The 9,456-nt window shown below is 43.9% G+C and overlaps 1 pseudogene; it reads right to left on the reverse strand.

Moving 5' to 3' along the window:
* Positions 1-7,190: 7,190 nt before the first annotated feature.
* Positions 7,191-8,982, reverse strand: LOC124061802 (annotated as a pseudogene).
* Positions 8,983-9,456: the final 474 nt, after the last annotated feature.

Below are 9,456 nucleotides of genomic sequence, written 5' to 3' on the forward strand. Positions count from 1 at the left end.
ACAAGAAAAAAAAGGAGAAGTTACAGAAAAATACAGCAGTCTATTTCTCGGTCTGCGAGTTGCAGAACTGTGACCCGGGATCTAAGATGATGATAATCAAACGTCTGATTGTTGCTCCCTTTCGGCGATTTGGACACCTGGAGAGCCTGGAGCAGCTCTCACTGTCACAGCACGCACGGGAAAAAGCAGGGTCTGATGGTCGCAGTGACCTTTTATTATCTGTGTGACGTCACTTTGGATCCGCGGAGATGGCTGGCACGCAGCCAATGTCCGTGCCGGTTCTGAGTTTGAACTCAGGAATTCACGACTAGGTGCTTGTCATGGGTGGGACGGTTAGTCACTCTAACTCAGGCTTTATGGGTTACATGTAGGCCACTCTATTGTTCTCCAGAGCGCATGGCCAGAGATCCCAACATAAGGTTAAAACCTATGGTAAAATCAACTAAAATACCTGTTTTGTGCAAGTCAGTTTCATGAAAGTTGGTTGGTTTTCTTGGAATTAGTTTAAATTGTGATAAATGCATGACTGTAACTGCAGGTAAAAATGGTTTGATTATTTGATTAAAGATTAAGTTTCTTTAGTACTGAACTTTATTTTTCAATGTTTCATTAAATACCTAGGTTAACCGAAAATGCTGAACTTTATTTTACATTGGATTTATTTCTGTATCTAAATTATCTATTTGTTTGTGACTATAGGTTTTTCACCTTCACTACTTTCTGTGTACTGGTTCAAATAAAGGAAAAAAACGAGTGAAATCCTGAAGTCTGGTCCTTCCTTTTTCAAGTGTGGGAAGCCATGATGCTGTAAAGAAACTTGACAGTGTCGTGTCATCTACAGAAATTCTCTGATGACACGGCCATTGTAGGGTGTGTGGAGGGAGGGAGGGAGGCTGAGTATAGGGACCTGGTCGACCGTTTTGTGAAGTGCTGTGGGGAGAACCACCTGCAGCTGAACGTGGCAAAGACGAAGGAGATGGTGGTGGACTTCAGGAGGAACAAGCCCCTGCCCTCTCCTGTCTGCATCAGGGGGACGGATGTGCATTTAGTGGGCTCATACAAGTTAATGCGTGTAACACTGGACAATAAACTGGAGTGGTCCACCAACACAGAGGCCATCTACAAGAAGGGCATGAACCGCCTGCAAGAAATGCTGCAGATGTTTTGTCAGTCTGTTGTGGTGAGCACAATCTTCTTTGCTGTGGTGTCAGAGTCTGTTATTGGCTGTAAACTTGTCATTCTGGAGGAGGTGGTAAAGAAGAGGATGCTGGCTAAACTGCTTGCAATCATGGACAATCCCTCTCACCCCCTCCACAAAACACTGGACGAGCTAAAGAGCAGCTTCAGCAACAGACTCATTCAACCCCACTGCTCTAAGGAACGATACAGGAAATCATTCCTCCCTACTGCCATAAGACTTTATAACTCGTCTGCCTCTGTCAGAGCCATGATTGCACACCTGGACTAAATCTACCTCTCACCTTTTGCACTCTGAAAAAATTGTATATTCTAATTGTCAGGTACGGGCTCAAGCAGGACTCAGACACAGAGTTGAAAGTACAAACGCTGACTTTATTAATAAACTCAGTCTTGTATACCTCACACAGAGCGAATAAACAAATGGCTATATAATTACCCGAAGTTATTCTCCCAAAAAAAGGAGCACGGCTATGTAAGCTACAAGTCTCAAAGAGAGAAAACAAAAGAGCTATAAAAGATTACCGAGAAGTAATTCTAGACTAACTATAACTAAAAACGCTCCCACAGGAGGAAAGAATGACTTGGGAAGATTATTAAACTAGAAATCCAAAATCACTCACTAAGCTGAGGAAAAATTACTGTCAACAAATAAAAATACCAAAGAATGAAAAATCACTCCTAAGGAGGTAGAAAAAAGCAAGAGCAAAACCTGACGCTACTCTACGGGGAAAAGATAACTAAGCTATGAAAACTACAACAAAATCACTGTGGAACAGAGTCAAGAAAAGAAAGTCGGTCGTTGTGCAAACTCGTGGCTGTGGCGAGAAAAGGGCTGGAGTGAACGTTCAAGCCGGGGTCTGCTCCGAGGTTTCTGCCTTCTAAAAGGCAGTTTTTCCTTGCCACTGTCGCCAAGTGCTTGCTCAAAGGGGAATGTTGGGCTCTCTCTATTTACAATTTAATTAAAGAGTTTGGTCTAGACCTGCTCAAATTGGAAAGTGTCATGAGATAACTTCTGTTGTGAATTGCCGCTATATAAATAAACTGAATTGAATTGAATTAAACAACAAAGCCCTGCGATACCAGATAGTGACTGAGAAACAGAGCGAGTGCATTGAAAAAAATCAGACTGTGCACTGTATCTTATTCATGTATTTTGAATTTCTGAAAATAAAATGAATGGCTGTTAATCTTCCTCTGCTTATTTGTATTTATCCTTAACATGTCATTGATATGTCCGACGCAGGAAAACCTCCTCACCTGCTACTTGCTCATATGACGACAAATACCGGGCCTGCACTTTGCAAGAAAGTTAATAAAACTATGCCTGATCTTGATAATAAATATTATGTGCCATTTACTCAAGCAATAGTGTCTGAACACTTCTTGTTTTAGTCTTTTCAGTTTATTAAAAACATTCTTATGCAGTGCAGTGACATTGTTAAAGTTCCTGTAACAGTGCAGAAAAGGTGCCGACAGCAGAAGACGTGCAAACAGATAAATAACACTGCAAATGCGATAATTCCTAAATTCTTCGCCGGTGTAATAACTAACGCCATTGACGAGAGGACAAGCTCAGCTTCGGACAATCGCGGCATTTATATCCATTGTCCAGTCAACGTGCTCATATGGATCCATTCCACCAATTTTACTAACTTGTTCGAGGGAACCGAACCTTTGGAACAGGGTCCAGCTTGTCTTGGTACGGTCCATTTTTCCATCTTCTCTCTCTTGCAGCACTGTATCTAACGCAAAGTGATGTAAGTGATGTAAACAAAAAACTTTTGCCCGCAAATATGGTGATCGCGACACTCTACTTTTCAGTAGAGATTTTACATAGTTTTCATGTCATTTTTTACACTATCTATAATGTGGTATTAAATGGTCATCTGTAAATTTTTGTAGTTGTTATTAGGGTGTACTGAAAATGTACACCCTATATTGTACATATGTATTCTTATGGCTATTTTATAATATTAATGTACATATTAAATTTAGTATCAGCATTACAATATACTAAAAATAAAACAAGTGAAAGTGTTCATCTTGCAGAATGGTTTATTTCACAATAATGTATATTATTATAAGGGACTGCAGCTGTGACAGACAGTAGGCTATGTAACAGACAAAAAAAAAATCACCTTTGTGTGTTATACACAAATAATTGATCTTCAGAAAAATATTTCATTTGAAAACTGATTTCATTCTTACTTATTACAGTTATTATTGTACTTAATATTCAGTGTATATATGTCATTTTAGTTTTAGTTATGAATGCATTTTAGTACTGGTTGCTGTCACAACTGCAGCCAGTGATACAAATAGAAGAATGCAGATAACTGATTCATATTTTGTCTATGTGGGTTAATTGTTCATCAGTCTGTTCGTAATGCCTTCTGATAGGGGATCACACTCCTCTGTTCTTGACAGATTTCCCTGGTCCCGCCCACAGTTGTACCCTTTACCTGTTTAAAAACAGTTCTGCATGACATTTAGGTGACACACATAATTAGCCATTCTTTTTCTATCTTCAGGCCCATTTTATGGATCTCTGTATCAAAGCACAGGCTGGGTTGGTCTAGAAGCATTTAATGCTGGGTTAGATGTATGACTCGGTTAGTTTGCATTCTGATGCTCATTAAAGCTATTGACAATGTTTCCACCCCATTTTGGTTTCCTTCTGTACATACCTTGGCCAGTTCTGTCTTTAGCATGCTGTTAGCTCCATCGTTCCCTGTGACTGCAGGTGATAAACATTTCCCAGTCTTTGCTTCTGTCTTCACTACCTGCATTAACTTATTTGCATTCTGCACCTGGCTCGGTGATGATAGATTTGATTGGGGATCATTATTTCTTTCTTCATCTGCTTCTTCTGCTGCTTATCAAAAATTCAAGATTCAAAGCTTTTACAGCAAAGAAGCAAGTTCTCTGCACAATGAAATTCTTCTTTGCTTTCCACTATGAATGCTGCTAGAGGTAGAAAATTAAAGTAAGAAACAGAATAATTTAGAATAAAGATATTTACAGGAAATGAGAAGAGAAGGCGGAGCAATGCAGAATGTGCAATGTCAGTACCAAAAGAAAGTGCAATATCAATTCCAGTGGTAAACGGTATTATGTAATAGTGCACTGAAAGCAGTGCATGTTTATGATCTTGTCAGTGGGGACACAACTCTGCTCTGCTGCTGGTGAAGATGTCATGATCCTTGTCTGTTAAGTGTTTTCTTTTTCCCTCATGTTTCATGTCTTGTCTTCCTGTTTCATTTTGTGATCACTCACCTCTGTCTTTGCTCCAGGTTCCTGTCTGCCCTGCCTCCTCCTCGTCTGGGCTCACAGCTTGGTGATCTACTCAGTCACCAGCCACAGGAAACTCTTGCAGCGGCGCCACCTAACCTAGCCACTCTTCCGGGGTTACCCTCGGCCTCACAGCCGCCTGTTAGCGCCGCCTCATCGTGCCTTCAGCTCTCTCGCCCGGAGCGATTCTCCGGACAATCAGGTGATGTGAAACCTTTTCTCACGCAGTGCGAACTGCATTTTGAGCTTCAGGCGGCGTCTTTTCCCTCAGACCGAGCGAAGTTGGCTTTCATCAGCTCCCACCTCACAGGGCGATCTGAGGCGTGGGCTACGGCAGAATGGAGCCGCAGATCAGCTGCTTGCTCAACCCTCGCCAGCTTTATGCGAGCCCTCGAGCAGGTGTTTCAACACACCACACCAGGCAGAGAAGCCACCAGGTCACTACTCAAGTTGAGGCAAGGTAAACTCGGGGCTTCAGACTATACTATCGACTTCCGTACTCTCGCCGCTGAAAGCGAGTGGAATCAGGCGGCATTGAATGACGCTTTTTTCAAGGACTCTCTGAATATGTGAAGGAACAGCTGATACCCGTCGATCTACCAGAAGATCTAGATTCCTTCCAGTGGAGGAGCGTCTCCGCCGACAACAGGACAGAAGGTGCTATTACTGCGGACAACTGGGTCATTTAGTGAGCGCCTGCCAAAGGGGCCACTGCACAGTCTAGGAAGCAGCTCCTGGTGAGTAGAAGCTTCGTCATTGGAAACCCCGCCAGGTGTCAGCCACAAGACAGGTTTATCTCAGACTCTAATTCTCTTCTGGTCTCCGTGTTCATTGACTCTGGTGCTGACACCAACGTCATGAACTCTTCTCTCACCAGGAGACTGGGGCTGAGAAAATTTGGTCTCCGTTGCCCTCTTGAGGCTAAGGCCGTGGATGGCACCCTCCTGGGCAGGATAACTCACTGGACTCAGTCGGTTAAGCTAATTTTCCTTGACACTCACACCAAAATGTTGAGTTTCTATGTTTTTGACTTGATGGCTCACCAGGTAATTCTGGGTCACCCCTGGCTCCGGGTCCATAATCCTGATTTTGATTGGGGCAGTGGTAGGATTACCTCTTGGGGCCCTGAGTGGTTCCTGTCTTTCCAGGTCCAGCAATCCAGCAGCTATTCCTGATTCCTTAAAACCAGACCTAGTTAATGTGCCACCATGTCACCATGACTTAGCCGAGGTCTTCAGTAAAGCCAAAGCCATGTCTCTGCCGCCACATCGTCCTTATGATTGTGCTATTCATCTTTTACTGGGTAGCACCCCTCCTAGGGGCCGGTTGTTTTCTCTCTCAGCCCCAGAACTCAAAGCCATCAGGGATTCTCTCGCCGCCGGAATTATTCGTTCCTCCTCATCTCCTGCTGGCGCAGGATTCTTCTTTGTGGAAAAGAAGGACAAAACCCTCCGACCCTGCATCGATTACCGTGGCATAAATGACATTACCGTCAAGAACAGGTACCCCCTTCCCCTCATCTCTACAGCCTTCAAGTTGTTGGAAGGGGCCACTATTTTCACAAAACTTGACCTCCGCAATGCCTATTATCTTGTAAGAATCAGGAAAGGAGGTGAATGGAAGACAGCTTTCAACACCCCCATGGGCCATTACGAATACCTTGTCATGCCTTTTGGTCTCACTAATGCTCCTGCTGTTTTTCAAAACCTAGTTAATGATGTGCTCTGTGACATGCTCAATGTTTTTGTCTTTGTTTATTTAGGTGACATGCTGATCTTTTCCTCCGATGAGGAGTCCCACACTCGCCATGTCCGTGCGGTGCTACAGCGGATGCCTCAGAACCAGCTGTTTGTGAAAGCGGAGAAGTGCGAGTTTCACAAACTCTCGGTCTCATTCCTTGGGTTCGTGCTTGCTGAGGGGGAGGTCAGGATGGATTGGCCCACCCCCAAGTCATGCAAAGAGGTTCAAATGTTTCTGGGTTTTGCCAACTTCTACAGAAAGTTTATTCGCAACTATAGCACTGTAGCCTCACCTCTGCATGATCTCACCTCTCCCCACAGACCTTTTGTCTGGAGCCCGAATGCGAAGCTGCATTTCAGGGCCTCAAGAAAAGCCTCACCTCCGCCCCAGTTCTCATCCTCCCGGATCCCAGTCAGCAGTTCGTGGTCGAGGTGGGATATCGGGGTCGGAGCAGTCCTCTCTCAAGTTAATTCCCAGGACGGTAAATTGCACCCTTGTGCGTTCTTTTCCAAGAACAGGGGTGTCAAACTCAAATACACAGTGGGCCAAAATTTTAAATTGAACAAAGCCGCGGGCCAAGGTTGAACAAATGAACCTTTTAATATGGAACCAAACAAGTTTTGATTTAACAATGAATACTGAACAAGCAAGGCTTATATAACTTAAAAGTGCAGGCGTGCAAAATCGAGTTGCTAATAATACTAATAATAATAGTAATAATAATAATAATAATAATAATAATAAAAAACATATCAATGGCATATTAAATCAAATTTAAATCAAATTTAAATAAATATGAATGCCTCCTTTCTGTTTGCAGCCTTCTGAGGTAAATGTCAAAATTTGCTTTTTACACAGGCTAATAAATTTGAAAATAAAATAACATAACAACTATGAATAAATCAACCATTCAGGCCTTGGAGTAGCAAGAAAAAGTGCATAGAAAACGTATTTACTGCTCATTTTGCGACACACTGATCTAGATACCTAGATACCTGGCATCTTTTCTTGGATGCCAGTTCATCAATGTCGGGGCTCAGGGTTTGAGCTGAGGAAACCTTCATTATTGAACAAAGGTGTTCGTCAGTGAGACGTGTTCGTCAGTGAGACGTTTTCGTCATCTTCATTGAGGAGAAAAGTTGCTCACATAGGTAAGTGCTACCAAACATGGAGAGCTATTGAGCAACTTCGGTGCGGAACTGAGGCATCGTGTCAGGGATGATCTGTGGAAACTGTGTGGCCCCAACAGCATCAAACTTTGACTTCAGCGTTTCCTCACACTGGAGTTCAATCAGCTCCATTTGGAGGTTGGTTGGTGCTTTTTCCACATCAACTGCGAAGGGATTACTAAGCAGTTCAAATCTAAGTTTCTGAACATCAAAGTCGCCAAATCGCCGGCTCAACTCAGCGCCGAGCAGAGTTTTTCAGCAAACTGTGCGCACACGGCGGTAGAGATCTGCGTTTTTATGGTTTGGCTGAAGGGGAAATGGCCAAAGTTTGCTTGTTGCATCTGATTCTCCCACAGGCACATCTTAGCTCTCACTGACGCATACATATCTGTGATGATGCGTCCCCACCCCTGCAGCTGCAGGTTCAGCGCATCGAGGTGGCTTGAGATGTCACACAGAAAGGCCAGCTCACACAGAAACTTTTGCCCCCGCAGCTCTGCTGTGTCCTTCCCTTTGCTTTCCAGAAACTGACATATTTCTTCATGCAGTTCGAAAAATCTGTTCAGCACTTTTCCGCGCCTTAGCCATCTCACCTCTGTGTGATACGGCACATCTGTGTATTCTGAACCACACTCTTCCAGAAAAGACTTGTGATTGAGTGATTGAGACCTTTGGCTCTTATGAAGTTAACAACTTGTGTTACTGTGGCCATAACATCCTCCATCTTTAGCGCTTTACCTGATGTAAGATGCAGTGATAAACAGATAGTTCACCTGCGCAGCTCTCTTCTCGCATCTTTTCACGAATCCTGCCCACCAGTCCATTCTTTTTACCACTCATCGCTGGCGCACCATCAGTGGTTAATCCCACAAGTTTATCCCACGGCAGGTTTATTTCAGTTACACATTTGCAAACCTCCTCAAAGATTTCTTTTCCTGTGGTTGTGCCATGCATGGATTTAAATCCCAAAAGCTCCTTTTGTAACACACAGATTTGAGTCTATGCCGCGGACAAAGACTGACAGCTGCGCAGTATCAGACGCGTCAGTGCTCTCATCCACAGCAAGGGAAAAAGAAACAAAATCTTTTCCCTTCTCCATCAACTGGACATGCAGATTGGTGGCAAGCTCGCGTGTGCGCTCAGCTATTGTGTTTCTGCTCAGGCTTACGTTTGCAAAGACTTGCTTTTTCTCTGGGCACACTTGGTCACAAACCTTCATCATGCACTTTTTTACAAACTCTCCCTCATTAAAGGGCGGGGCTGATTTGGCGATTTCTTCTGCCACGATATAACTTGCCTTTACAACAGCCTCACTTTGTGTTGTGGCTTTTGTGAACATTTTCTGTTGTGAAACCAAACCTCTTTTCATCTCCTTTACTTTCTGGCTCCTTTGAGCCGTGTCCAGGTCCTTATATTTGTCCTGGTGTTTCGTTTCATAGTGTCGTCTAATATTGTACTCCTTAGTTACTGACACGTTGGCTCCACAAACAAGACAAACAGGTCTGTCTTTTACATATGTAAACAAATATTCTGTCTCCCACCTGTCCAGTAAAGTTCTATTTTCTGCCTTTCTTTTAGTCATTTTTTGGTAGGGTAACACAGTGACAGCTGTAGTTTGAGGTCGCAGTGTGGTCTGGGGGAGAGGCACGGGGATGCGGGGTGCGTCGGGGCTGTCAGCTGAAGGAGTGCACAAGAAGACGGATCACTACCTTCCTAATACATCCATGACCGCTACCATAGACGCTACTGACACAGAGGAGGGGGCGTGTCTGCCTCTGTCCTGATTGACGCGCCAAAACAACAACAGAGCATTATGGGATTTGTAGTTTAAGCGGTGCATGCGGTGTTACAGCGGGCCACGGGCCAAAGTTTGACACCTATGTCCAAGAAACTCTCTTCTTCAGAGCGAAATTATGACATTGGGGACCGCGGGATGCTGGCTGTCAAGGTGGCCCTGGAGGAGTGGAGACACTGGCTGGCGGGAGCTTCCCAGTCATTTCAGGTATGGACCGACCATAAGAATCTTGAATATTTAAAAACTGCTAAGAGACTCAAT

Source organism: Scatophagus argus, chromosome 7 (assembly GCF_020382885.2).
Source record: "Scatophagus argus isolate fScaArg1 chromosome 7, fScaArg1.pri, whole genome shotgun sequence".
Taxonomy (NCBI): domain Eukaryota; kingdom Metazoa; phylum Chordata; class Actinopteri; family Scatophagidae; genus Scatophagus; species Scatophagus argus.